At 38.9% G+C, this 18,301-nt stretch overlaps 1 non-coding gene across 1 annotated transcript; it reads left to right on the top strand.

Moving 5' to 3' along the window:
• The first annotated feature begins 16,858 nt into the window (after nucleotides 1-16,858).
• LOC127077328 (small nucleolar RNA R71) lies at nucleotides 16,859-16,965 on the top strand. The gene has a single exon (XR_007787162.1). It is a non-coding gene; the product is annotated as a small nucleolar RNA R71 (small nucleolar RNA).
• Nucleotides 16,966-18,301: the final 1,336 nt, after the last annotated feature.

Below are 18,301 nucleotides of genomic sequence, written 5' to 3'. Positions count from 1 at the left end.
TGCTTGCATGGGCGTGTGATAGGCCCATGAAATGATGTGCTTAAGTCTAGAATTCCTCATGTGCAATGCTGAAAGCATGTCATGTGATCGTGCAATGGTAATTGATATGTGAATGTGAAATTCATCCAAATGAAGCTTTGTGAAGAAACCATGCGCAAGTCCTCCAATTCTTGGCCAAATGAGATCATCTTTGACTTTTTAGAAAGGTGAGATCAAGGGGAACAACTTTAATGTTGAACACTTTTTCAATTGAAGCTTGTATCATGATGACGTTTGATGTGGAAGATTGGAAAATCAAACATATTTGAAAATTTTCTAAGTACCAAGTTAAATGTTCACTTCTTCCACCTTGAATAACGTTTTCTATGGGTTTCAAATAGAAAGAGGTCCTTCATAAAAGTTGTATATATTTCAAACCTACTAAATTTTGTCATAAGTTTGACCTCATTTGGATTTATCATGAAGGAGTTATGCATTTTAGAAGTTGAGGAAAATCACGTGTTCAATGGTAATGGCCCAAAATGACATATAATGTTTCCTCTTAGCACATGCCCTTGAAAGTTGAATTTTAATTTATTCCAAGAATAAAACTTGGATATGACATATTTAATTTTATCATGAAACTTGAATGGGTTTCATCTCATATAAATTGAGCAAGTTATGGTCCTTAGAAGTTGACCTCCTAACTAGGGTTCGGACAAAATGATCTATAATCTTTCACCATAAAAAATGACTTTCCAAGAATAACTAGATCTTGACTTAAACATGAAAGTTGTTTGTGATGTTATGAGGAACAACATTTCTCTTGGAATCATTTTCATATGACAAACATCGTAGGAGATAGGATGTAGCGAACCCCAGTTTTGACAAGTTGACTTTCCCTGGTCAACCACCATGAACCATCTTGCAAACTTGAAATTATCTTGATCTATTAGACTCATGGAGGATCATATATGTATAATATGATGTAATATGAAGTATCCCTTGAAATATTTGATCAAATGATGATGAAACTTGCTCTGGAAGTCACACAAGATACCCAGATGAGTTAGGGCTTCCAAGGAAAACAAGCTTCAAACTCTTGATGAATTCCTGATCAAAATGATAAATGAAGACCACTGGGATCCATTTATGATGTCTATAGTCAATGTGAACCATCTCTTTATTATTCTCCTTGCATTAAGGATCTCAAACCCTAGATATGAGCTTGATGGAGCATGGGTGAACACACACACACTACCTACAAAAGAAGTAAACTATACATTGACATATTTTTGGTATTTTGGTTAGTAAATAAAAAAAATAAAGTATGATAAAATCAAATGTGCTTGGTGACCTCTCCCAATGCAAACCCAATGAATGAAGGGTAAGGAGGATGCCAAGGTGTGATCCCAAAGCTAATGCATATGATGAGATAGCATGAGGGATCTTAGGGTCAAAATTGGGGTCTTACAGCTACCCCTTATTTAAGGACATTCTGACTGAGGATGTGAAGGTTAAAATCTTTGTATCAACTCAGTAGAATGGACTTAAATAACAACGTATAAACAAAAATGTTGGTCCCTAAGAGACCTCATGATGCATATGATATGAATGTTAAAATAATCTTTGTGGGGAATACGTTGCGACAAAGGGAAGAATCCGGAGACACTGAAAGTCCATAGGAGCATACTGCATTCCATGAGAAAAAGTCACTGGGGAAATGGAGACTCTGGGGGATAAAATTTATGCGTAGGCCAGGTTACAAATTGAAAACTGCTGGAGACACAAGGGGTTTTCCGTGAAAATAAATCAATGGAAGGACTCGGTTGGGGATAAGGAAAAATTTGCAGGGGAAACAGGTAGATCAGAACAATGTTGAAATACCTAAATCAAACTTAATCGGGGAAGAATGAAGTTCAACACAGGAGTACCAGAAATATATCATCTATTACCGGTTACTGGGTAGGAAGATAGTATACTCTGACAAAGGGATATCCATTATCGATTAGGGTAAACATATCAAGGATGATTCGCTGAGGAAAAAGAAGTGCATTCATTACCGGTTACTGGGTAAGAATATCCTACTGGGGAAAAAGATCAAATAGGATTTACGACTACCGATTACTGGGTAGAAGACCAAAGAGAGAATATTCGTCACTAGTTAAATTGAGCATATCAAGGATAGACTCAGAGGAAGAATATCCGTCATCGGTTAGGAGGAACATATCAAGGATAAACTGCCGAGAAAAAATAGGAATTATATCTATCACTTACTGGATAGAATATCAAAGAGAGAATATACATCACCGGATAGGATGAACATATCAAGGATAGACACAACAGGGGAAAGTAGGATTTACAACTACCGGTTACTAGGCAGAAGACCAGAAAGAGAATATCTGTCACTGGTTAAAGTGAACATATCAAGGATAAACTGAAAGGAAGAATATCCGTCATCGGTTAGGATGAACATATCAAGGATAAACTCAAAGGATTAAGTAGGATTTATATCTACCGGTTACTGGACAGAAAACCGAAAAGTGGAGAAAATTCGTCATCGGTTAAGATGAACATATCAAGGATTAACTCTTTGAGGAGTAAAAGTAGGGATTACAACTACCTTTTTACTGGGTAGAAAACCACAAAGGAAGAATATCTGTCACCAGTTAAGATGAGCATATCAAGGATAGTCTGCCTGGGGAAACGTGAAAATGAATCCGCTGGGGACAACAAAGGAAGTAGATTACTTTTACTGGGTATTGGGTAAAAGTAAAGTACTCAAAATTCGAGAAACATATTACCAGTTACTGGGTAATAGACCCTCAAGGGACCAAAATATCTATCTAGGTAGTAACTAGAAAGAAACAGTCAAGCAAAGACTCAACCCAATGAGGACATAACTCAATGGGAGTGGTTCTATCCAGATAACTAACTGGGGAGGAAACTGAAGTAATAATCAACCACGAGGAGATAACTCAGTGAGGAAATGAGAAAGGTTAAACTCTTTCTTCTTAAGGGGGTTGACGCTCTATAATTGAAGAAGGACAGACACATCAAATCTGCATGGGGAAATAATATCACCGTAGCAGGGGATCAGAATAAGGGAATCAAATGCAATAAAATCCATAATGAAATATCTGATGTTGTGTTTTATGTATGAATATATATGTATATGATTATAATTATGATGACAAAACAACGCAAAGGATACAAATATCACAGATTCGAATCATCTCTACAACACTCTGCTAATCTTAACAAGATGGAAACACCAATTGGAGAAAATGCTGGGGATGAACATAAGTCAAATAGCTCCGAATAACTCAATTCTGGCTGGGGAAAGAGAACAAATCTGCTGAGGATCTAATTTGTCAATGTTGCGGGGAATTTTAAGTCAACACCATATCAAAATAGGAGACAACCCTGTAGTGGACCAAACCAAAATACAACCCAGAATCCAAAATTGCGAAGAACAAAGGATCTTCGATATCTGAAGATAAAATTCGTCGAGGAATACAAGAGGTAAAACTTTGCATGGGGATCTAAGTAAAAATGCTAAGGATGCTCTGACTAAGATAGTTGCATTCCTAAAAAATCATCAAATTCCCTTAGGAAATTGCGAAATAAACCAATTCCAAGGAAAAGATAACCGGATCTGATGAACTGCCAAAGTCATGAAACATAAATATGCTAATGGAAACCAAATAAAGGTTTTGGATCTCCGAAGTCACAAACTGGAGGATATCAAAAGGGGTACTGCGACCGTGGGATAGAGATTGATGATCAGCTCTACTGGGGATGTGAACCTACAACTCAGCTGGGGATATCTGACGAACTGTTAGGAAAAATTACTAAACCAACTGCTTGGGGAAGACCAACAAGGCTTCAGACTTCAAGACTTACCTGTTCTCAGACTGCTGTTGATATTCCTTGCTGAAACCAATTATTCTTAAACTAATTTTTTTTAAAGAAAAATAATTTTTATTCATTAATTTATTTCAAAATTATCATCATAAAAGTTCAATTTTATTTTGCAGGAATAAATAAGAGTATAAACAATTGGATAAAAAGGTCAACTTTATTTATTAGAATGATAGTCTCTAAATGACAAGACTCCATAGATCTTTACAAAAGTTGAAAATGGTAATTTACATGGAAAAGGGCTACACTAAATACAAATATCACTACTCTTCCTACCAACTTAAATATCCCATATGCTCTTGGTTTCGGTTGAGAATGATGAATCAGACCCAAGTGACTTGCTCAAAACTGCCTTCAAGATTAGGACAACTGAATGCAGTTACTTGCCGTGATCCCTAATTTAGCCTAGATTGCCCCAAGGCGGGGTACTCAATCTACCAGGATAATTTTCTATTTTACGTCTCTAATTTTTTCCTGGATCGCCCTTGCGAGTTTTCAATCCACCGAGACGCTCATTTTTTCCTAAGTAGCCCTTTCTAGTTTTCAACTTAGCGAGTTGTTTTTTTTCATTTTTAGGCGAAGTATATCTTGACTGCATCAACATTCAAAGGGCGAGTGAACTCTTCACCATCCATAGTTGTAAGAATCAAAGCACCGCCTAAAAAGGCTCTCTTCACAACATATGGGCCTTCATAATTAGGAGTCTGTTTGCCCCTAGCATCAGGTTTGAATGATAAAATCTTCTTGAGCACGAGTTCACCTTCTCTAAACACACAAGGCCTGACCTTCTTATCAAATGCCTTCTTCATTCTCTATTGATATAACTGTCTATGACACATGGCAGTCAATCTTTTCTCTTCAATCAAATTCAACTGATCATATCTGGTCTATCACCATTCAGAAATAGTCAACTTGGCTTCCATTAGCACATGCAGTGACGGGATCTCAACCTCTACTGGGAGCACAACTTCCATACCATAAACAAGAGATAAATGGGTTTCCCCTATTAAAGTATGGATGGATGTACGGTACCCATGCAAAGCAAATGGGAGCATCTCATGCCAATCTCTGTACGTTACAACCATCTTTTGAATGATCTTCTTGATGTTCTTATTTGCAGCTTCAACAACCCCATTCATCTTAGGTCTATAGGGAGAAGAATTATGATGTGCAATCTTGAAGTCTTTATAAAGAGCTTCCACCATATTATTTTTCAAATTAGATCCATTATCAGTAATGGTCTTACTCGGCACACTACAACAGCATATAATCTGATTCTTGATAAACCTCACAACAACTTTCTTGGTTACATTTGTGTACGATGCCGCTTCAACCCACTTTATGAAGTAGTCAATAGCCACCAAAATAAAACGATGTTTGTTCGAAGCTTTGGGCTCAATCATACTAATCATATCAATTCCTCGCATGGAGAAGGGCCATGGAGAGGAAATGACATTCAACAGTGTCGGAGGAACATGAATCTTATCTGCATAAACTTGACACTTGTGGAATTTCTTCACAATCTTGCAATAGTCAGATTCCATTGTCAGCCAATAGTAACCTGCTCTCAACATCTTCTTTGCCATAGCATGTCCATTGTAATGGGTACCAAAGGAACCCTCATGGACTTCAGTCATCAATAAGTCTGCTTCGTGTCTATCCATGCGTCTGAGAAAAACCATATCAAAGTTTCTCTTGTAAAGTACATCACCATTCATGTAGAAGTTGACAGCTAACCTTCTCAAAGTCTTCTTATCTTTCAAAGATGCCCCAGGCGGGTAAGTCTGTCTTTGGAGGAAACATTTGATATCAAAATACAACGGCTTCTCATCTTCGACTTCTTCAACAAAAAATACATGAGTTGGCCAATCAAGACGCATCAAAGTCATATTAGGAACTTCATTCCAAAATTTCACCATAATCATTGAAGCCAACGTTGCAAGAGCATTTGCCATCCGGTTTTCATCTCGAGGGATATGATGAAATTCAACCTTTGTAAAGAAAGTTGAAATCCTCCTCGCATAGTCTATATATGGTATCAAACCGGGTTGATTCGTCTCCCATTCACCTTTGATCTGATTCACAACCAAAGTTGAATCTCCATAGACGTCGAGATATTTAATTCTGAGATCAATCGCCTCTTCAAGCCCCATAATGCAAGCTTCATACTCAGCCATATTGTTCGTACACTTGAAGGTCAATCTAGCTGTAAACAGGAAATGAGTTCCTTGAGGAGTAATAATCACTGCCACAATGCCATTACCATAAGAATTAACAGCTCCATCAAATACCATGCCCCAACAGGAACTAGGTTATGGCCCTTCTTCAAGCAATGGTTCATCACAATCTTTCATCTTCAAGTACAAAATCTCTTCATTAGGAAAATCATACTGTACTGACTGATAATCTTCAATCGGTTGGTGAGCCAAATGGTCAGCCAAGACACTACCCTTGATAACTTTTTGAGATTGGTATTCAATATTGTACTCTGATAACAACATCTGCCAACGGGAAATTCTCCCAGTTAAAATAGGCTTCTCGAAGATATATTTGATTAGATCCATTTTGGATATCAACCAAGTAGTATGATTTAACATATATTGGCGCAAGTGCTTAGCAACCCAAGCCAATGCACAACATGTTTTTCAAGCATAGAATATCGAGTCTCAAAGTCGGTGAACTTCTTACTGAGGTAGTAAATTGCATATTCTTTCTTTCCAGATTCATCTTGTTGACGAAGAACACAACCCATACTATCATCAAGCACATTCAAATACATGTTCAAGGGTCTTCCTTTAATAGGAGGAGACAGAATCAGAGGTTCAATAAGATATTCTTTGATACTATCAAAAGCTTTCTGACAATCCTCGGTCCAATCACAAGACTAATCTTTCCTAAGATGCTTAAGAATAGGCGGACATGTGGCACTCATATGTGATATAAATCTCGAGATATAGTTCAAACGACCGAGAAAACCTCTGACTCGCTTCTCAGTTTTGGGCGTAGGCATTTCTCGTATTGCTTTGACCTTGGCAGGATCAACTTCAATACCCTTCTCGCTGACAATAAAGCCCAACAACTTACCAGAACGAACACCAAAAGTACACTTATCGGGATTCAAGTAGAGTTTGTATTTTCTCAAACGCTAGAATAACTTTAACAAATGCTCAACTTCAAGCGGAGTTTGTTCTTCTTCATCAATTAATTTAGAAATCATATCATCAACATAAACTTAAATCTCTTTATGCATCATATCATGAAAAAGAGTGGTCATAGCTCTCTAGTATGTTGCACCAACATTCTTTAAACCGAAAGGCATCACTCTATAACAGAATGTTCCCTAGGGTGTAATGAATTTGGTCTTCTCAATATCTTCAGATGCCATCTTGATCTGATTATAACTGGAAAATCCGTCCATAAATGAAAATACTTTGAATTTAGCTGTATTGTCTACCAACATATCAATGTGTGGTAGAGGAAAATCAACTTTCGGACTAGCTTTCTTCAAATCTCTGTAATCAACACACATGCAAACTTTCCATCCTTCTTGGGAACAGGCACAATATTGGCCACCCACTGCGACTACTCGGAGGTTACGAGAAAACAAACATCAATCTTCTTCTGCATTTCCTCTTTGATCTTAACTGCCATATCAGGGTGAATCCTTCTCAATTTCTGCTTGACCGGCGGGCATTCTGGCATCATAGATGTGGATGAATAAAATTGTATTTTATTGATGATAATAATAAAAGTGACCAACAATGTTCACTTCTCCTCTATGCATAGGAGAAGGATTTTTCTTAAAAATAAATGAAAACAAATTACTTAGGGCGATGAATAACAGTAGGAACATCAACAATAACCCAATTGTTACAAATCCGTCCATGCGTCACAAAGTTGGCGCAAACCTCGTCTTCATCATCACTGTCTTCAATCACGGCAGCTGAGTGTTGATCATTCCCATAAATGAACCCCCCACTGCGGAAACTTGGTTGCACAACTTCAGTTCTGGCGTTGAACGGCCCTGGTTGAAATCCCAATCCATTGTTATTCTTGTTCTCAATAATCTCTATCATACGACCCCATTGTTCAATGCTGCCAGCCTCAATAGCCTTTTGTGCATCTTTTAAAGAAGACATGGGCGTCCCAATTTTCTTCTCCTCAGCAATAGACAAGGCTTAGAACGACATTCCTACCTCCTCATCAACTTCAACATATGTAAAAGATGACAAATGGCTCACCAATAATGCATTCTCTCCACCAACAATGACAAGCTTGCCGTTCTTCACAAATTTCAGTTTCTGGTATAGAGTAGACGTCACAGCTCATGCTTTATGAATCCATGGCCTTCCCAACAAACAACTGTCGGCTGGGTGGATATCCATTACCTAGAAAGTAATTTGGAAATCACTCAGACCTATCTTTACTAGAAGGTCCACTTCACCAATGACAATTTTTCGAGAACCATGAAACGCTTTGACAATCACGCCACTGTACCTCATTGGGGCGCCTTAGTAAGAAAGTATTGACAGAGTTGATTTTAGAAGCACATTCAAAGATGACCCAGTGTCATTCAGCACATTGGACATAGCGTCCTCCTTATAGTTCATTGAAATATGCAATGCCAGACTGTGATTTCGGCCTTCCTCAGGAAGCTCTTCATCACAAAAGCTTAGATTAATACAAGAAGTAATATTGGCAACAATGTGGTCAAACGGATCCACAATTACATCATGCTCAATATAAGCCTGCTCTAGCACTTTCTGCAATGCCTCCCTATGTGCCTCAGAATTCATCAATAACGACAGCACCGAGATTTTTGACGGAGTCTAGAGCAGCTGCTCCACAATGTTGAATTCACTTCTTTTAATTAGTTCCAAAACATCATCATCATCGTTATCCTTCAGTTTGCTGGAATCACCAGACTGTCACATCGAAGTACTAACCAGATTCTCTACTGGAATCTCTGCTTTCTTACTTGCGGGAAGATCTTCTAATTCTTTCTGAAAAATTGGACCAAACACACGACCACTTCGGGTCACCTTCACAACATCAGCAATATTCACCACAGAGTCTGCAACAGGTAGAAGAACCTCTTGACCATTTTCTATCATTGTGGCATTGTACTGATATGGCACAACTTTATCGGATGCATATGGAACAGGGCCCGCTAACCGTATAACCAATGGCGATACCGATCTATTGACATTGTTACTACTTTTGCTATCGAATTGAATAACTACCAGCTCAGGGGTCTTAAATACTGGTACAATCAAGTTCACATTATCTTCTAAATGATGAGACTGGAAAATCTAAATAAGTCCTTCATCCATCAGTTTTTGAATATCCCTCTTGACAATAATAGATCCACGAGTGTTCACACTGCAGATCACACAACCATCATGGTCATGCTCACAATCAGTGACCAAACAAATGTGTTTATGAATTGCAACCAAAGATTGTATGATATGGCAAACATAATAAACCTTGAACTCACCAGGACAACCATCTACTATATTGACAGAAGCTTTACCATGAGTAGGTAAAGGATTGGCTTTCACATTAGGCGTTCTGTCCTCAAAGGACACTATTCCACTCTTTACAAGCTTCTGCACTTCATATTTCAACAGATAGAAGTTCTCTATATCATGGCCAGGGGCTCCCTGGTGAAAATTACAGTGAAGTTCAGGTTTGAACCACCATGGAAGTGGCTCAGGAAATTGCGGAGGATTTCTTGGTTGAATAAGGTTCTTGAGAACCAAGGACGGGTATAATTCTGCATACTACATAGGAATAGGGTCAAAGGAGACCTTCTTCCTCTCAAACCTTTTTTGGTTATTAATGTTGTTGGTGGTGGTGGTGGTTCTTTGTTGCGGTTGATGTTGATGTTGTTGTTGCTGAATCGGAACTGATTAGTTGTTGGAATTGTTGGAAAATATAGGAATTACTGATAAAATACGATGTTGATGTTGACGAGGTTGAGAACTCTTTCTGACATGAGGCCTCCTCTGCCTCCCCACTGACACTGAATTAGTTTCTCCTTCCTTCCTCTTGGAGAAACTCCCACCATATTTCTTGCTAGACGATGCTTCTTCTTTAGACAGACGTGCTTCACATACTCCTTCTTTTAGCCTCATCCCCATATTTACCATTTCGGTAAAGTCATTGGGGGCACTCGCAATCATACGTTCGTAATAAAACGAACTCAACGTCTTCAAGAAGATCTTCGTCATTTTTTTATCCTCAAGAGATGGATTAATCTGGGCAGTCAACTCCCCCCATCTTTGGGCATACTCTTTGAATATCTCTTTATCCTTCTGAGACATAGACCTCAACTGGTCTCTATCGGGCGTCATATCCACGTTGTACTTGTACTGCTTGACAAAGGCCTCGCCCAAGTCATTGAAAGTACAAACACTTGCACTATTCAAACCCATATACCACCTCAAAGCGGCTCCAATCAAACTATCTTGGAAATAGTGAATCAACAACTGATCATTATCAGTTTGAGTAGACATTTTTCTAGCATACATCACAAGATGGGTCAACGGGAAAGTATTCCCTTTATACTTTTCAAAGTCAGGGACCTTGGACTTCATTGAGATTTTAACATTGGGGACCAGGCATAGCTAAACAACACTCTTCCCAAACAAATCTTTTCCTCTTAAAGTCTTCAACTCTTTGTGCAGCACAAGGAACTGATCTTTCATCTCGTCCATTTTCTCGTACACATCCGGACCCTCTGATGGCTTAGAATTGTAAATAGTATCCTCAACACGAGGCAGAGTATGAACAAAAGGAGGTGCCACTGACATGATCGGGCTAGATCCCGATAGAGAAACAAAGATGGGTGCATACCCTTCTGGCATAAAGTTGGATGGTATCCCCCAAGGGAATCCAACAGGAATAGAAGGACCAGATTGACTGGCAGCAGCAACATGAACAGTTGAGGTAGCAACATCAAAAATGAAAGTCCTCTCAGGAGGATTTGCAAGAGTTGGTGAAGATTGATTATGTGCAGCAATGACAGATTCCATCAGCGGAGTTAACCTATCAACTTCATCCTTCAGCTATCGGTTCTCTTGCTCTAGATGCTCCATGATCCTTGGTTGATTAGCACGAGTGTGATAACAGTGAGTTAGCTTGGCTGATGCACAGAAGAAGAACTGATAAGACATCTGGTGGACAAAACCTGTCATGCAAATGATGCATGAAATGCAATGTTTTTTATTGTTTAATTTCAAGGAACATATGAAGTTCTATTTGCAAATATGTAATAACAACAATTTGATTGACCATAGTAATCTCTTTTTATTCATAAAATATGGAAGGATTACACCGAGTACAATTTCAGAAACCAAAGTACAAATACAAGAGAAAAGGAAACTATCATCCTAAGGATCCCTTAGCAATCGTATCAGATGATATGGCTGTGGGTGCGTACTACCTTCGGATGCGTCGAATCTCAGACTCAAAGGATGTCTTCATCCGAGCCTTCTCAAGAACTAACTAATCAACAATCTTCTTCCAAGCACTGGAAGGATGAGGCATGCCAGAGGAGGATAGACTCAAGCTGCAACTCTTCATGTTTTCGGCTCAAAGCATGGAACCATTCTTCCCACATATCTCTCTCTCTTGCTTCATCTTAGTGAGTGCGTCTTCCAACTCCTCCACATCTTGGTTAAGGATAGTTGATGGTTCAGCTATAACCAAAAGCATATGTCTTTCACAAGCATACAACATCTTCAACTCCAAAGCTCTCTTCTTCACCCAAATAGTGTAAGCTTCCAAAGGTACACAATTGCACGGAACAAGCTCGAATATTCCTTTCCTATGCATATTATGCCACGCATGTAGCATCCTTTGCTTCAAATGTTGGGGATCTTTACCCTCTTGATAGAAAAGACCTTCTAACTGAGTGTTATTAGGTTTATCGAACCCAAGTTGACGACGAGCCAAAGCAGGGTTGTAGTTGATTCCTCCTTGTGTACCAATGAGAGGCACATTAGAGAATTCACCACAACTATCAATAATATCCAAGCTACTCAATGAAGAATCATACCAAACCATATCATCATTAGTGAGAGACATAAGTCTATGAGACCACCGTAGACATTGCTTATTCTCCAAGAAAGCAGGCGTCTGAGGCAAGTGCAAAATAAACCACTTGTACAAAAGAGGAACACAACACACAATAGTCCCACCACCTTTAGAATTCATCAAATGCAAAGAGAAATACATGTCACCCAACAGAGTCAGAACAGGATTCCCAATCAAGAAAATTCTAATGGCGTTAACAAACGGATTACCGGAATTGTTCCGGATTTCAACTCCTCCTGATTTTAGGTTTTTGAAAACGTCAAAGGGGCCTGTCCATCTCAAATGCAGCTTACCTAGAAAAAGTCGTAATCTCAAATTGAAAAGGAGAACAAAGTCGCCTATATTAAATTAATTTTTCACAATCCTTTTGTCATGCCAAGCTTTGGTTCTTTCTTTGTATATAACGACATTCTCGTAAGCGTTTTGGCAGAGTTCCTCCAATTTATGGATATCAAGGATTCGCTTCTTCCCAGAAGCTAGGTAATCCAAATTTAGGGTCTTGATGGCCCTATATGCCTTGTGCTTGAGTTTAAAAGGTAAGTGGCATGACTTCCCGTAGACCAACTGGTATGGTGTAGTTCCAATAGGGGTTTTGTAAGTAGTTCTGTAAGCCCACAGTTCTTCTGTTATCTTTTCAGACCAATCTTTTCTGGATATTGAAACAGTTTTCTCCAAGATCTGCTTAATCTCTTTGTTAGATACTTCCACTTGACCATTAGTCTGGGGATGATATGGTGTTTCTACTTTGTGTTTTACTCCATATTTTCTTAAGAGTTTATCAAATATCCTGGATATAAAATGTGATCCACCATCACTTATGACAAGTCGTGGTACTCCAAATCTGGGAAAAATATTATTCTTATACATATTGATGACTACTCTTGTGTCGTTGGTGGGTGCGACTATAGCTTCTATCCATTTGGACACATAGTCTACGACTCCCAAAATGTACTTGTTTCCCATCGAAGATGGAAAAGGTCCCATGAAATCAATACCCCAAACGTCAAATAGTTCTACTTCTTGGATGTTCTTCAAAGGCATTCCGTCACGTCTTGAGATGTTTCCAGCGCGCTGGCACCTGTCGCATTGGACAATATAAGTATGGACATCATGCCATAATGTTGGCCAATAATGACCAGCTTGAAGGATCTTAGCGCATGTCTTGGATGTGCTTGAATGTCCACCATAGGGCGAAGAGTGACAATGCTCTATGATATTTCTGACTTCTTCTTCCAGGATGCAACGTCGAAATGTGTTATATGTTCCTCTTTTGAAAAGGAGTGGTTCGCCCCAATAGAAATGTCTTATATCTTTAAAGAACTTCTTCTTCTGTTGATAGTTGAGGTCAGGTGGTATGAATTCAGCGGCTAGATAGTTCACAAAATCAGCGTACCATGGTACTCTGCTAATTTTTAAAACTGTCCCAAGGTTGTCTCTGTCAGGTTCAAGGGGAACAGTATCTAACTTAGCTATCAATCTATCATAGGTGAAGTCATCATTTATAGGTAAATGGTCTGGCTTCAAATGCTCTAATCTGGAAAGATGGTCAGCAACTACGTTTTTTGTTCCTTTTTTGTCTCTAATATCTAAGTCGAATTCTTGTAGCAAAAGGATCCACCTAAGTGATCTAGGTTTTGCATCCTTTTTGCTTAGAAGGTAACGGATAGTTGCGTGGTCTGTATAGACTATAATCTTAGATCCTACAAGATAAGACCTAAATTTATCGATTGCAAAAACTACAGCTAGGAGTTCCTTCTCTGTTGTTGTATAATTTAATTGAGCGGCATCTAGGGTTCTACTAGCGTAATATATTACATGTAGTTTCTTATCTCTTCTTTTCCCTAAAACAACTCCTATAGCGAAATCGCTAGCATCACACATTATTTCGAAGGGTTTAGTCCAATCCGGAGGTTGTAAAATGGGTGCTGAAATTAGCGCTTATTTTAACTGATTAAAGGCTTAAATGCATTTTTCATAGAAAATGAATTCAATGTCTTTCATTAGAAGGCCGGTCAGGGGTTTTGTTATTTTAGAGAAATCTTTGATGAAGCGTCGGTAGAAACCGGCGTGTCCAAGAAAACTACGGACTTCTCTAACTGTCTTAGGAGGGTTAAGGTTTTCTATAACTTCTATCTTTGCTTTGTCGACCTCAATGCCTCTTTCATATATTATATGTCCTAACACTATGCCTTCTTTGACACAAGGTTAACACAAGGTTAACTTCTACGCATCTCTCTAGTATTTCCTCAAGGTTAATGAGGCAATTCTCAAAGTCAAACTCGCAAACCGAGAAATCGTCCATGAATACTTCCATAATTCCGTCGAGATAATCTGCGAAGATTGACATCATACAACGTTGGAAAGTAGCTGGCGCATTACAGAGTCCAAACGACATCCGTCTGTAAGCATATGTTCTGTAAGGACATGTAAAGGTTGTTTTCTCTTGATCCTCGGGGTGTACGGGTATTTGGAAAAATCCAGAATATCCATCAAGATAACAAAATTAAGAGTGTCTGGCAAGATGCTCCAGCATTTGATCTATGAATGAAAGAGGGAAATGGTCTTTCCTAGTTGCCTTATTGAGATTCCTATAATCTATGTACATACGCCATCCTCCTTCTATACGTTTAGCTACATGCTCGCCCTTCTCGTTCTGCACGACTGTGATGCCTCCCATTTTGGGTACCACATGTACAAGACTTACCCATTTGCTATCAGAGATTTGATAGATTATACCAGCCTCTAGCAGTTTAAGGACTTTATTCTTTACCACCACACTCATCACAAGGTTGATTCTTCTTTGATGTTCCCTGGAAGGTTTTGAATCCTCCTCTAGCGAGATCCTGTGCATACACACAGATGCGCTTATACCTTTTAAATCAGAGATGTTGTACCCTAAGGAAGAGGGTTATCTTCTTAAAACATTCAAGAGTCGATTCGTCTCGTCTTGGTGTAAGGTGGCACTAACTATTACTGGGCGGTTCATTTCTTTACCCAAAAACTCATATCTTAGGTTTTTGGGTAGTTCCTTAAGTTCTTGAGCTGGTTTTTAAGAATTTGGTGAAAGGTATGGAGTAAGATCCAATCATTCGTTAGTGTGAGGTTTCGTTTCCTCTAGCTTACCATCCTTTTCATTCGGGTTTGAAAATGGTTCGATCACGGGTTTTTCTCGATCAAATTCCCTTATGCACTCATCTATGATATTGATCGCATAACATGTGTCTCCTAGAATTGGTGCCATCAGGAATTTTGAAAGAATGAACTCGATCTTTTGATCCCCTACTTTGAAGGTTAATTTTCCTCTTTTAACATCTATTATAGCTCCGGCTGTTGATAAGAATGGTCTACCTAAAAGGATAAGGATATCATCGTCTTCCTTGATATCCATGACCACAAAGTCTGTTGGGATATAAAGTTAACCGATCCTAACTAGGATGTCTTCTAAAATGCCTACAGGATACTTAACAGACCTATCGGCTAATTGGAGGGACATCTTAGTTGGTTGTAATTCTCCTAAGTTTAACCTTTTACACATAGCTAAGGGCATTAAACTCACACTAGCGCCTAAGTCTAGGAAAGCTTTGTGGATCACATGACTCCCTAAAATGCAAGGTATAGAAAAACTACCAGGGTCTTTCTCCTTCTTAGCGAGTTTATCCTCGGAAATAAAGTTGCACTCCAAGGGTTTGGGATCGTCAAGCCTACGCTTGTTGGTTAAGATGTCTTTGAGAAATTTGGCGTAAGACGGGATTTGGGTGATGGCTTCGATAAAAGGAATCTCTACATGAAGCTTCTTTATTACTTTTATAAATTTTTGGTATTGGTTATTGATTTTGGTTTGTTTAAGTCTTTGTGGATATGGGATTGGTGGTTTGTACGGGGGTTGTGGTTTGTAAGTTTTATCCTTGTCTTCTCCTTCTTGGTCGGTTTGTTTGTCGGGTTCTACTGGTTCCTCTTCTTGGTTGGTAGGTATATTTTCTTTAGAAGTTTTGGACTCGCTCATTGCTGGGTTATGAGGCCCTTCGTAAGCGGTCCCACTTCGTAACGAGATAGTGTTAGCTTGCCCTCGAGGGTTTGGCTGAGGTTGTCCAGGGAATTGGCCTCCAGGTGTAGCCTGTGGGGCTTGGTTTTGTGCTACCTGTGAGATCTGGGTTTCAAGAATTTTGTTATGAGTGATCATCTGATCAACCTTGGTTCCTAATTGCGTTATCAGTTCGTTTACGTGAATGTTCTGGTTTAGGAATTCTTTGTTTTGCTGAGTCTGGCCTGATATAATGCTCTTCATGATCTTCTCAAGCTTAGACGTCTGAGGCACAACTTGCATAGGTTGATTTGGTTTTTGGGCTTGATAACCTTGTGGTCTTTGAGGTGCATAATTTTGGATAGGGTTCTGGTTTTTATAGGAGAAATTCGGATGATTCTTCCTTCCAGGGTTGTAAGTGTTTGAAAATGGGTTGCCCTAGGCGTAATTCACTTGGTCGGTGTTCAGGCCGTTCAAAAGGTTACACTCCTCTGATTCGTGTCCTTTAGATCCACAAAGTTCTCACTTTGTGTGGACTACTGCTGCGGTGTTAGTGTTTGTAGACACATGTTCTATCTTAAGGGCTAAAGCGTCCATTTTCGCCTGCATCATGTCTAGAGAGCTTACCTCATGTATTCCACCTGGGTCTCCTTTTTCTCTATTGATGCTCGTTCATTTCCCCATTGGTAATGGTTTTGGGCCATATCCTCAATTAGGTCACAAGCTTCAGGGTAAGGTTTGTTCATCAGTGCGCCACCTGCGGCAGCGTCGATGCTCATCTTTGTGTTATAATGGAGTCCATTGTAGAAGGTATGAACGATCAACCATTGTTCTAGGCCATGGTGTGGACAAACTCTTAATAGCTCCTTATATCTCTCCCAAGCTTCAAAAAACGATTTTCTTTGGTTTTGAGTAAATCTACTTATTTGGTTTCGAAGAACAACAGTCTTACTAGGGGATAAATATCTAGCAAGGAATACTCTCCTAAGGTCTTCCCAGGTAGTTATTTAATTAGCTGGAAGTGAATCTAACCATGAACGTGCTCTATCCCTGAGGGAGAAAGGAAATAATCTCAATCGGATCGCATTAGGTGAAACGCCGTTAGATTTAAAAGTGTCGGCCAGTTGGATAAAAACTTTTAAATATTGATTTGGGTTCTCAGTAGCGAGACCCGCGAATTGGTTATGTTGCACTAATTGCAACAAAGACGGTTTTAGTTCGAAATTTTTAGCAGGAATAAGGGGGTTTACTATACTCAAACTAGGTTACTCGTTAGAGGGTTGGGCGAATTCTTTAAGAGGTCTCCGGTTGCGATTCTCGGCCATAGCTTTCTTAATTCTGATGAGTAAGAGGCGTGTACGAGTGTAACATTCGGGTTCCGCTAAAAGATCTACTAAATTTCCGGTACTACGGGTTCTTCGCATTTACCGGCTAATAATGCCTTAGTCTAGACGGTGTAACAACAAGGTACGGAATTTGACGAAGTTGGTCCCCGGCAACGGCGCCAAAAACTTGACCGGTGAATTCGCAAGTGCACGAATCGCGTCAGAGTAATATAAAAGAATATCGATCCCACAAAGACCAAATCGTCAATCTATCGATTACTATCGTTACGATGTTTATCTAAGGCGGTATAAAAGAGATATTGAGGTTGCAAAATAACGGTAAATAATATAGTGCAGGTAAAGACAGGTTGAATGTATTTCACGTCAGTTAAGTGATGTTTCGATTGTTTAAATAGAACTACTTATGAGGCAATATTTTGTACTCTTGAAAAGAATCCATTTAACAAGAACTGTCGCTTTCGCGTATTCAGAACCGAGTTTACCCTTAAATTAAGGCCTTTTATTGTCACTTATAAAAGGTGCACAAAACGCTAAAGTAGTAAACTTATTTTTAAGAAATAAGACTCGTAAACTTAGTTGAAAAGTGATTTTGATTTGGAAAGTTTTACCCAAGGAGTTTCCTGATTTTAAATCTATTAACGCGTCCGAAAACAGTTTCAAAGATCGTTTTTCCTTAAAGTGATAAAAATTCCTGGTAATTAACCAAGGTGCTTTCGCACTCCTTGAATAGTTAAAACTAACCAAGTTTGTTTCAGAAAACTCAAGTTAAAAATCAAAACAGCCTTTAAAGTATTTCTACATATTCAATATGTGAAACATCTCTTTAACCGCGATCCTTACATTCTAACCTTTAAAAGATTTAGCCAGACATGGTAATACCAACAAACACAACGATATTGATCATGATGAAAAGTTGTATTAGAATGTGAGG

Source organism: Lathyrus oleraceus, chromosome 4, assembly GCF_024323335.1.
Source record: "Lathyrus oleraceus cultivar Zhongwan6 chromosome 4, CAAS_Psat_ZW6_1.0, whole genome shotgun sequence".
Classification (NCBI taxonomy): Eukaryota; Viridiplantae; Streptophyta; class Magnoliopsida; order Fabales; family Fabaceae; genus Lathyrus; species Lathyrus oleraceus.
This window is presented reverse-complemented; position numbering and strand designations above follow the sequence as displayed.